At 38.4% G+C, this 13,003-nt stretch overlaps 1 pseudogene; it reads right to left on the reverse strand.

The window, feature by feature from the left end:
• Positions 1-4,928: 4,928 nt before the first annotated feature.
• LOC120585665 (uncharacterized) lies at positions 4,929-5,047 on the reverse strand (annotated as a pseudogene).
• Positions 5,048-13,003: the final 7,956 nt, after the last annotated feature.

The following is a 13,003-nucleotide window of genomic DNA, read 5'->3' on the forward strand; positions in this document are numbered from 1 at the left end:
GAAACCATAGAAAGCAAAACCATGGATCGGGGGCTACTATATAATTCTAAATGTACAGACACCTAAAAATATAGAGAGCAAATATTTATAAAACCGAAAAAAGATAAATTTATCATCATGATTAACTATTTTATTATTCAGTAATTGATAGGACAAAGAGATAAAAATGTTAATAACGATACAAAAGATCTGAACAACAATATCAGCAACTTGACCTAATATCTGCCAATAATGGAGAAGTGCAGGATTCACATTCTTTTCTAATGCACATAGAATATTCATCAAATAGACTATAAGCCAAGCTCCAAAATAAGTCTCAATAAACTTCAAAAGTTTGAAATACTACAGAGTTTGTTCTTGGAACAAGAAAATTTAAATTAAAAAAAAATGATAATAAGACATCTAAAATAAATCCCCCCAAATTGGAAATTGAACAATATACTTCTAAAAAACCCATGGTTGAAAGATATCAAGGAAAATTACAGAATACTTCTAAATAAATGATAATGAAAACAGAACACATCAAAATTTATTGGATGCAACAAAAGTGGTGCTTTTGGGAAATTTATCATCTTAAATGCCTTTATTAGGAAAAACTGTCACTGAGAAAGAAATTACAATAAAATATAATTAAATTAAAAGATTTGATAGTTCATAATTTAGAAGAACTGATATTACTAAAATATCATTCTTCCCCTAATTGATCTACAAAGTCAATGCAATCCAGATAAAATCTGAGCAGTTTTTTTAATTGACAAGCTGATTTTAAAATATGGAAAAGCAAATTACCAAGAGTAGCCAAAACAATTTTCAAAAATAAGAACAATGTTGAATAACTTATATTACCTGATTTTAATACTTACTATAAAGTAAGTAAATTACTACAGTAATCAAGATAATGTAGTATTGGTGTAAATATAGAATAATAGATAACAGAACAGGATACAGAGTCCATCAATCGACCAACACATATACAGCCAATTGATTTTGACAAAGGCATGAAATATCAACCAGAAATGATCAGGATTTCTTTCTTTTTTTTTTCAAAAACTGGTTTTAGAACTATATATCCATTGAGGAAAAATAATTTACAGTAAATCCTAACTTATACTATACAAAAATTAATTCAAAATGAATTATAGACCTAAGTATAAAAAACAAAACTCAACACTTCTAGAAGAAAACAGAAAAGAATGTCTTTTTGACCTGAGGATAAGCAAAGATTTCTTAACTAGGACACAAAAAAGCATTAACCATAAAAGGAAAACATGGCTAATTAGATTTCATCAAAATTGAAACTTGTTCATCAAAAGACATGATAAAGAAAACAAAAAGGCTCCTAAGTCTCGTAGAGTTGAGCACCATCGTCCAGGCAGTGACCACTCCCCAGCACCTCCTGTGCTGACTTTCTCTTTTTCCCAGTTCCTCAGTCCTGCTCTCTGGATCACATTCCAAAATCGCATGCACAGCCTTTCGCCTCAGGCTCTGCTTCCAAAGGATCCCATGCTAAAACAATGTTCTAATTCAAAATTACAGATGAAATCCAGTTGACTGGGAAGCAAGGAAAACTAAACACTACCTGGACGCTCAACACATGCCAGGCTCTCCATGTTTGTCATTGCACTTGACACTCACCAGAATCTAGCTCAATTGGGAAACTGGGATCAAAGTTATCAAAGTTACAAAGCTTTGCCAGGGCTACAAATATAAGTTTCTCTCACTTGGTTTATATTCTTTCTTATTATTTTCCCTGTTGCTTTCAATGATACCTACATTTGATTGTGGTCTTAGATGTATTTTTGGAAATGAATTGCCATGATAAGTAATAATAATAGTAGTTACTATGCATTGAGCGCCTATTTGTGCCAAGAACTTACAATTAATCCTTGCTATAACTCTACAAACTATTACTATTTCTATCTTATTCAATTGAAAATGGAGGCTTGCTGAGGTTAACTTTCTCAAGGTCCCCTGAGAGCAAAATAACAGCTAAAATTTATGTTTACTATGTGCCCCTAACATCTATAATTTTATTTAACCCTCATGTACATTCATGAGATAGGTTCCCTATGATCATCACATTATAGAGCCAGCTGGCTCCAAAGCCCATGGGTACTTCTTCCTCTCCCATGCTGCCTCTCTTACAAGAAAGGGGAAAGGGAAGTAATATATGACCAGGAAAAAGAAATGGCCAACCATGATCACTTTCTGTATCAGCTGTGTTGATAAAAGACTTGGACAAAGCGCAATAGTCTCACCAATAGGTGCCTACTAAAAATATTACCCATGGCTAGTTTAAGGAAGGGTCTCATAACTCAGCACTACTGATATTTTGAGCTGGATAATTCTTGGTCGTGGGAGATGGTCCTGTGTATCACTGGATGTTTAGCAGCATCCTGGCCTTTGACCACTAGATGCCTCTCTCAAGACAACCAAAAGTGTCTTTATATTTTGCCAAAATTTTGACCAGTTAAGAACCACTGGTTTGTGATATTTTAACCAAATCTTTTTAGTTCTGAAATTGAACAAAGCACATCAGAGCAATGATTCTCAGAAGAATTCAACTTTTGGGGGAATTCAGTTGTGGATACATGAACAGGACCTTAATCCAGACTCAGATCTCCTCCTGCTCTACTCTCACTTTTCTTTCTACTGTTTTATCCCCAATTCCCAGGGATGCCACCCACCCAATAACAACAGACTAAAGCACTGGAAGAAACCTCATTCCTGGGCCATAAAGGGCCGTCTTATTTCTCATTGGATATTTCTCCTTTGATTCAAGTTTTTTGTCTAGCCCTGATTAACATACTGTCATCTCCAGACAAAGAACAAAACCTATGTAATTGGCTCTGCTTCTAAATGACAAGCATACCATGTAAATAACATTGTTTCTATATTTATAAATCCAAGACATGATTGAAAGCGTCACGCTCCCGGCGTAGGAACAATATTCCCATAATCAAACATCCAAAGCAAATTGTATGATTATTTGTATTATCCAGGATTTCAAGGCTCTATTTCAGAGCAGAGAAGCCAAGTAGAAATATGCCAACTTATTCAGCATCACCTTTTCCCCTTCATACACAAATAGAACTATTTTTTCATTGTTTTGTCCAAATTTTTGACATGAATTCCATTAAACATCCTAAGTTTAATGATCATAAAGAAATGTTACCAGGTCAAAACTATAAGTAAAAAAATACAGCTAGCCTAAAAAATACCCTAAGAGGTTTTTAAATATTTTCCTAAACTATAAGTTCTTTTTTGGTGTACATCATGAAATAGTATAATGTGTGTGTGTGTGTGTGTGTGTGTGTGTGTGTGTAGCTAAAAAGCTACAAATGTGTGTACTCTCTTAGAAATTTGGCTAAGTAAAATATAAAATGTCCTCCTATAAAGTTGATCTATAAATAACTTCTTAAAGTTCTATGATACTTCTATCAAGTCTTTAAAATAAATCTATCTAGGTATAGTTAAACTAGTAAACTTGAAATCAAAATTAGTTCAATAATAAAATTTATCCATATAAGGAGTATTTTACATTTATATTTAGAGGCATAATTTTCCACTTCTAGAGCCAGTCTTTCCTAAGCCATTCATATAAAATATGTGTTTGAAAGATTGAGAGCCACACAGCAGACATCTGGGCTCTCTCCAATAGAATAGGTTTTATTAGATTTGCAACCCAGTGAAACCAGAGGGGGAGTGCAGAAATGTGCTTTTCAATTTACAAAATCCTTATATAAGTATGATGTAGTCTAAGCATTCAGAAGAAGGGATAATTGCATAAGTTAAAGAACTGTGACTTAATAAAAGTTAAAAAGTAATTGGTACTAAAGTTAATTAAACTTTGGCTCTTCATTTTTTTTGCTCCAATCCCATTATAAAACTTGGTGCTAAAATAAAAATGATCTCTAACAGACATATAATTACAATATAGACTCCATTAATGGAAATAGCAGTGTGCATAGACCAATATACGTCAAATAAATAAATAACTATACAATGAAAATTTAAATTCAGTTTTGTTCCAAATGAAAATCTGTTTCTTTCAGAGTTGCTGTGGGAAACAAGTAAGATTATACATGTAAAAGTACTTTCTAAATCTTGATATGCTATATAAAATGTGGCATTTGTTCAATTCTCACACAAGTTTCTCCAGATATTAGCTTAGTGAAATATTTCCTGTGCTGGCCCGCTCCTGGCATTGTCCTGCCTTCCTCATTATTCATGAGAATATCTCGAAACCAGGATAAGTACCTCAACATAAAGTTATGTTACATTAAGAACTTAAAAAAGAGAAATTATACAACTACAAATCAGTGAGCAAACTATAGGTAAACACTGATTCTTAAATTATAAACCCATTTGACCCAACTGCATTGGTATTTCGTATTGTTAAAGGTTGCAGCTTTGGCATGCCCTGGCCTATGCACCTGGCTCTTCAGCCTTCCTTAGATTCCTGTGCAGCTGCTAAGTCCTGAATGCAGCAGGAGGCCTCCTCGCCTGGGCCCCCAGAGCCCATCTCTGCTCTATTCTCAGCACCAGTCCTTCCTTTGGTTATTTGGTCTACGATCACTCAACTTTCCACTTTCTGGGAAACTGCACACTGGTGGTGTCAGGTTCAGCCCAGCCAGCTCTACACCTGAGGCATGAACTTAATACATCCAGAGACTCTTCTGATGCCATCAGTGCCAAGGAGAAAGGAGCTAAACCTCTTGTGTTTTTTTGCCTAAAAGTGTGTTTCCCTTCTCCATTGATCCTCCAAAGGTCTCTCCTGCAATTGCCTCACACACCCTTTTACCTCTTTCCATATTATTACTCAATATTATGATGTTTCTACCAATTTTTTTTTTTTAGGCGAGGCAACCCTTGGTTGACCTCACAGATTGCAAGGACCTTGTCAGCTTACAATTCCTTATTTTTTACGCCTACAACACCTGGTCTTCCTAGGTGGTCTCCCATCCAAGCACTAACCAGGCCCGACCCTGCTTAGCTTCTGAGATCAGAAGGGATCGGGCTTGTTCAGGGTAGCGTGGCCATAGACACTACAAATGTTAACAGCTGACTTTATTTGAAAGGGTTTGAAATACCATGAAACATGCAACAAATATTAACTATTTGGCTGAGCCTGTTTACTTTCAGGTCAGTGTTGAATTTAAAGATTAGAGTCCAGTCTTATCTACAAGCAAAAGCGCCTTCACTATGAAGAACAGCCAAGAGGACGAGATCAAAGCAGTTAGTAGATAACGTGAACAATAATAATAATAATAATAATAATAATAATAATAATAATTTCAGCATTTACTCTGTACCACACATATGCTAAGTGTTTTAGGCGTATAACGCATTTGATCCTCACATCAACTCAGTGAAGTAGATACAGACCTAAGGTAAGAAAGTGGGTGAGTGTTGGAGCCAAGGGCAGAATGCGGGCAGGCAGTCCGGTTTAGAAGCCTTGCCTTCAACCATGCACTGTGCGGCCGGCAACAGGGTCTCACAGTGAACCTGTGGAGGGCAGAAGCTCAGGGAGGAAGAAGTGGGGGTTCCCAAGAGTTCTTTGGGCAGAAGCTCAGGGAAGAAGAAGTGGGGGTTCCCAAGAGTTCTTTGTCTTCTTAAGAAACAATGATTCTTGGAGCATGAGCTTATCAAACCCGGGGAAGTAATTAGGAAAAGAGGCAAGAAAGAAGGGCGTGGGCAAGCTCATACCTCCTCCAATTAAGCTTAAATTTCTACCACTCTGGCAAGAACGATACTTTCCACTGAGAGGCTGCCTTCCCAATACCCTCAAAGAATCGCTCACTGCAAGCAAAATGGGCTGTAGGGGAAAAAAATAGGGAAAATATTAATTATTTCTTCCCCAAATAGGAGCAAATTAGAATGTATGAATAGAATGGTAAATAATGCATGTGTGTGTCGAATGAAAGCCATGAGAAAAAACTTAAATTTAGGCAATTACCTTACCAAACTCAATTTTGGGGGAGAAAAATACAGAAAAGTGTTAAGCAAATCCAGAGTTTTTAACTTTCTTCAAAATTAGAGAATTGTCAAATCTCATTACAGAAATCTCTAGTATATTGTTTCCTTCTGCATTACGTTGAGTAGTCAATGCTATTGAAAATTCCAGTAATACAGAATTTTCCAAATTTTATAGTTTTCTTTCTTAGTCTCCTGAAAATTTCCAGCTAGCTCCATTCACACCAAATTATCCTCAATAAAATGCAACAGTAAACCATAGAGAAGGAAATATACTCTCCATTAAAACATAGACAGCTCAACCACAAAGGCGCATATGAAGTAACTGCACATTGCAAACAAAGCTGAGTTCCCAAACGCTAAGGAGCCTCCATGCCAGATTGTCTCCAGATGATAAGTGTACACTTATATTTCCATGAGTACAATTTTGCTAATCTAAAGATGTATGGCCACGCTGGACAAAGTACTTTACTTACCATTGATAAGTCCATATTTGTGACATTTGATGATTAGGATAATTTATAATGAGGCCGCACAGAACTTAGGGTAGATGGTGATCCTCTTGCTAAACATCAATACTGTTCTCAACTTTTTTTAGAAAACTACCTAAGCACTTGGCATTGCATCCCCTCTTCTCCATTAATGAACATTCTTTAATGTCTTCAAAATATAACTAAAAACTCACTCTCTCCAAAAAATCTTCCCTGAATAGTTGTAACTGTCTCTGCTCATTTCAACTGCATATGTTTAGTCTGTGGTCTATTCATGTGTAATGCCGATCTGATGCTGAGCATGTACGTCTCTCTCCGCCTGCATATGTTCTCACTGGAAGCTAACAAAAGGACGAGACTTCATTCTCTAAGTCACATACTGTGACATTTATTGAACACTTACTTTGCACTTTATGCCATGTAACACGCTAATGCTGTGTGGGTTAATTCATTTTCCTCACACCAATAAGTGAGGCACTGTAGCAGCTGCAAATCAAGAGCTTTGTGAACAGAAGAGACATTGAAAATGTCTCTCGAACCCATCACTTATTTTATGTTCTCTCTGTCACCATTACAGCGTCTAATAGTGGGCTGTGCCTAGTGGGAAGTCTGAAAATATTATTTTAACTTGATTCAAGTAACATTTATTGAGAATCTAAATAAAAAGGTTTATGATGAACACTGTAAGAGCAGTGGGTCTTAAGCAGGGGTGACTTTTCCCTGTGGGGCATTTGGCAATGTCTAAAGACATTTTTGGTTGTCACACTGGGGAAAAGGTACTAGTGGCATCTAGTGGGTAGAGGCCATGATACTACTGAGCATGTTACAATGTACAGGATGACCCCCACACAGCAAGGAATGCTCTGGCCCAAATGTCCACAGGGACTGAGGTTGAGAAACCCTCCTCTAGAGGATGACTTCAAAGATTAACTTTACATCTAGAACGTTCATTTCTAGGAGGACAAGAGCTCTGTCTGTCTTATTCACGGCGGACTCCCCAGGGCAAGTCCAGTACCTACCACATAATAGGAATTCAGCAAATATCTCTTATATTATGCATATGGTAGTGAAATTAAAAAGGTAAATATACTCATGACTTAAAGAAAACATGGAAAAAGGAAGGTCCCATGAGAAGAATACAAATAAAGGTCAAAGTTCAAGAAATTATATCTAACTGAATAGAAAGAGAAAGCCCATGCAGAAGGCAGCATGTGAGGTGGAAGGACATTGAGGGTTTCAGCTGAGGTAGGGGGTACAATAATCACGGGAAGCAAGAGGAACAACCTGAGGGAAACACTAACATCTGCTTGAAGAGGACTCCAGTTGGGGTGCTGTACAGGGTATAAATGATGAGCTGTACTCTGGGAAAGATAGATTAGATTGGAGCTTGTAGTTACTACATACTATTCCTTACAAGTAAGGAATTTATACTGAATTTGATATATAGTGAGGAGCGGGCTCTGGCTAAACTATGATTAGTCAGAAAGCAGAATCAGAAGGAATTAGAGTGGGAAGGAATAAGAGGCAGACAGATTAGTTGGAAGTCTTTTACAATCATGCAATTGAGATGTAATGAGGTAGCACTAGGAGTTGGGTTTACAAAATATTTGGAATATAAATCCACATTTCTTGCCAAGTAACTATATGGAATCGATATATGGTGTGAATGGGCCAAAAAAAAAATGATTACCTACTTTCAATTCTACATAGGAAGAGGAAACTCAGTTTGAAAGGTTTAGGGATGGGAAGATTAGTAATTTGTGGGGTGGGGGGGGAATAACAAGGTGTGAATGAGAGACATTAAACAGTTGTTGCATGTTTTGGAGTATAGAATTCTGGATCACAGAATTAAAATGATGGCTCAAGAGGGAGATTTGCAAAAAGCTAGATGTTAATGATGGTACCTGTGGACATAAAACATCGAAAGAGAAGCGAAAGGCCCAAGGTCAGAATTTGGGAGAATTCCTCCATTCAGTTGACGACAGGAAGATAGGAAACCAAGAAAATTGAAAGGTACCAGAAAGAGAATCAAAACCGTGCTATGTTAAGAGGTAAAGGCGTAAAGGAAAGAGAAGGTGCTCAGGCCTGTGCAATGCCACCGAGAAACTGGGAAAGATGAGGTGTGAAGACAAATCACTGACCTTGACAATTAAGAGATAGTTGATGGCTCTGAGTGGGCAGTTTATGTAATGTAGTCAGGGCACAAGACAAATTATAGAAGCAAAAGAGTTGATGGAAAAGCGGTGCAGCTTGTTATGATGGAAATATTTTCTAATTGAATTGTAGTTTACATACAATATTATATTAGTTCCAGGTGTACAACATAATAATTCAATATTTTTATACATTATGAAATGATCACCACAATGAGTTTAGTTATCATTTGTCATCATACAGTTACTACAATATTATTGGCTGCATTCCTTGTGCTGTACATTACATCCCCTGACTTGCTTATTTTATAACTGGAAGTTCGTACCTCATCATCTCCTTCCCCTGTTTGCTGGCCCCCGTCATTCCCTCCCGTCTGGCAACCACCAGTTTTTTTCTCTGTATCTATGAATCTGTTTTCATTTCGTTGTCTTTGTTCGCTTGTTTTGTTTTCAGATTCTACGTAGGTGAGTGAAGTCACGTGAATCTGTCTTTCCCCCTCTGACTTGGCTCACATAGCACAAACCCCCCAGGCCCACATGACTGAAACATTAGGATAACTTTGTAAGGCCCACACCCTTGGCCTCTCCACTCTTCGGAGTCGCTGCTCGGTTGCACCTGACGGCAGCTTTGCGATGTGAACAATCTCATGTACAGGTGTAGTGTGATTTCAAACCCACTTGTTTATGACTTAAGTGAAGTTGTTTTATCCACTTGTTTATGACAAAGACAAAAAAAAGTTGCTTTGATACAAGGGCGAAGTAAGTTGTGTCAGTCTGTCAAAGTCCCACGTCGCTTCGATGTAAGAATAGAGAGAGTCGTGCCAGGATGGAACCGTTTCGCATCTGTTGTTGTCGATGAGCAGTCAGCAGCCCAGCTGCTGAGAAGCCCCGCCGGAGGCGTACGGATAAGCGCATGTGGAGAAGAAACCATCGGGATGTTTAGACTCTAAGTAAGAGGGTTCGTGAGGACTGTTTGAGAGTTTGACTCTTCACTAACCCAAAAACTGTCCGAAGACCTGGGGCATTGGCCTCTGTCTTGACAAGGCACTCCTGGTAGGCAGTGGTGATGAACCATGCAGTGGCTCATAAAAGAGATTGGTTAACTCACCAACACTGGCATTTTCATTCTCTAGTGAAGTGCTCGAGCGACAGGGGACGTTTACCTTCGTGCAGACAGCTGGAAATCAGCTCTTTGGTTGGTCACCGACTCTCCCGAATACTTCCATGTATAAAAAGGTACACATCATATTAAATGTGGACTTTCTCTCCATCTCCCCTTGCCTGGAACAACAGTGTGATTAATCTAGCACTTATTTGGGGTATGTTATTTCTTTATTTTGCTCATTAAGAGGTATTACCCTGCATGCTATTGGCCTATGAAATTGTTATAATTCCCACAGTAAACCTGTGCTAAATAAATTGCTGACAAAGACAAGTCAGTCTCTAAGTATAACTTTTGCTGCCATCCCCAAACAAAACAAAAACAAAACAACAATAATCAAAAAAGATAATTCACTGGGGTAAATATAGGTTACCTAAAGAACCAATGTCTAAATTATAAATAGCTTACCTTCCAATTATTAATTTAAGTTATATGGCACTTAAAAATGCTTTCTGGCAGAAAAAAGAAGTCTTAAGAAGTGAATACATTTCTAGACCTAGATAATCCTCCAAACTTATTTAAGCCAAATGTACGAAAATAGAAGCTTATTTTAAATATTTCTAGAGCATTATTTAGAACGTTATTCTTTAAACAAAGATATAATGAGTTTTTATTCTCTCTCTGGGGTAATTATTGCTGCAATATCAATTTTGGAAGTTAAGAATAGGTACTTTGGGGATATCAATATTTTTTACTTTAGAGAAACTAGCCCTCTACTTTGATATAAGAGAAAATATTTCACTCTATTTGCCTAAGAGGGTAACGCCATAGCCCAGTCCCTTCTGAGCATACTAAATGGGGCTACAAAAGACCCTTGTTATGAACCCCAAAGATCCCCTCTTCCCATGTTGACGTAACAACATCCAAACCTGTAGAGAATTTTTTAGTTTACGTGAGCCCAAACTGACGAGACTGCTGGGAAGCAAGATCTCAAATGCTCCTGAGAATGACAGTTTTGCAGTTTCTTTTATTCATTTGGAATTAAGGAGAGAGCATAAGAAAGGTCACGGAAGGTGGGAGAAAGCACGGCAGGTTGGATTACAGGAGAGATAACAAGATTGTGTTCTCTCTGGAGGGTGGTTGCGGTTCAGAGGAGTCTGAAAAGGAGGATTACTCTGGAATTTCAAAGGTGTATTCACCTAGGGTGCACAAGAACTACAGAAAGGGCTGGCAAAGATAAAACTTTCACTACAGAAGTTGTATGCCTGGGGAATGACCACCCAGCATGATCTGCCCAGTTAGGGATTTACGATCAGGTCACCCTGTGAGACTACTTTTGGTTAGATTTACTACACCGCCCCTTTTTTGTCCACACCTAACACTGCGCCTCCCTATTTTACATATTCAGTCATAAATCAGGGACATAAGTTGATGAATACATATGATACACACATGCATCTTCATGGGGGTATTAATACATATTTATTAAGTGCTGACAGGTAAGGATGACCCTGTCCAGAAGGCAAGCTGACCAGAAAAGCTTAATGGCTACTGGCTTTGGCCCAGTGCTTAAGACAATGGTTCCTGGTCAAATATAAGATCTGGACCACAACCCCCAGTGATGCCCTGAGAAGAAGTCTTGCATTCCAGGCCCTGAAGGCAAACAGTGCCACTGCTTTGTCACAGCATAGAGCTACGACTAAGGGACCTGAGTTGCCTCTCTCTTATCTGGCAGGAAAAGAGCTGGTCTTACCCCAAAAAGAGCAGTAAGGACAGGAATGGAGTCAAGGTTCTGCCACTTTGATATGCTTTTGTATTCAGGGAAGTAGGTGATGCTTATCTATCATGCTGTTTAAAAAGCCCATAGCCCAAGGGTCAGGACTTTCTCCCAGAGTCTAACATTTGCCCTTGCTAGATCTCTTTGCAATGCCCTATATGCAATGAGCAATGGAGGACCTGTTGTTGCTCCTGTCTTCATGAGTTGTCCCATAAATACTGTTCTGGCAAGCCTGGTGCATGTGCTGCTTGGACATTTGCCCTCGATGCACAAGTACTAACAATAAATCAGGCACTGGAGACACAGAAGTAAATAAAACAGAAAGCCCCTGCCCTTAAGCTTACATTCTCCTGAGAAAAGAGAAAGCTAACAAATAAGTAAATAATGTACCGAGTGGTTCTAAGTGATCTGAGGAATAATAAAATAATGAAAGGAGATAGAATGACCATGGGGGAGAGGAGGTATACAGGATGGACAGCAAAAGTGACATCTGAACAATGAGCGAAGGAGGCAAAAGATTGAGCCATGTGTATGTGCAGAGAAAAAGTACCCTTGGCAAAGAGAATTCAGTTCAAAGACCCTAAGGCGGGAGAATGTTTTGTGTGTTTAAGGAAGAACAAAGGGGCTCTTCCTATTCCAGGAGATCGACAGCAGAGAGCAATGGAAGGAGCTGTGGTCCTTTAGACCACCGCAGAGGAAAGCGTTGGTCAAAGCTGACTCAGATTTCAGGAGGAGCCCTCGGGTTTCCTGTGGAGAAGAGACAAGGTAGGGAGAAGTATATGATGAAATGCAGAAGCAGGGAGGTGGGGAGGGGTTGGCTGTAATAATCTTGGCAAGAGATTTGGTAGCTTGGAGTAGGTGGGTAGTGTAAAACTAAAGTTAACTTCTGCAGCTCAGGATTTTCCCCTTATCAATGGTAATAGAGAAGTTGGATTTGGGAAATATATCTGAGATAAAGCTAACAGAATTTGCTAATGAATTTGATGCGGAGTATGAAAGAGAGTTTAGGATGACGCAATCTCTTTTTGACTTATTAAAAAACAAAATTCGACTGCGTAAATTTGAAGACCTAATTGGCTTCGTTAAGTGATTCATGAATCAGGCAGCATCCCACCTAGCGACTAGAAGGTCATTCCAAGGAGTTCCACAAACTGGAAAGTTGTTACAGGCAGCAGAAGGGCGGAGCAAGAAGGTATTAGCAAAAGAAAAGATTATTTTAGGCCAGAATTTTTGGAGGACAGGAATCTGCAGGGGTTTTATCATGTAGATTACCTTATTAGTACTAATCATGAAATTTCAAACTGACTGTTTAAAGGTCACGTTCCTGGGATAGGTTGAAAACTGCAATTAAGTCTTGGTTTGCTATCATGGGCGCAAATAACTATTTCTTTTTTAATAGGCCCAAGGAACTGAAATCCATTTCCTAGCAAGGGGATGATCAAATTTGTGGGAGCAAACTGAGTTCAAGTTGGGACACGGTAAGTTCGAACTGCCTCTTAGACCA

Source organism: Pteropus medius, unplaced genomic scaffold (genome assembly GCF_902729225.1).
Source record: "Pteropus medius unplaced genomic scaffold, Ma_sr-lr_union100, whole genome shotgun sequence".
Lineage (NCBI taxonomy): Eukaryota > Metazoa > Chordata > Mammalia > Chiroptera > Pteropodidae > Pteropus > Pteropus medius.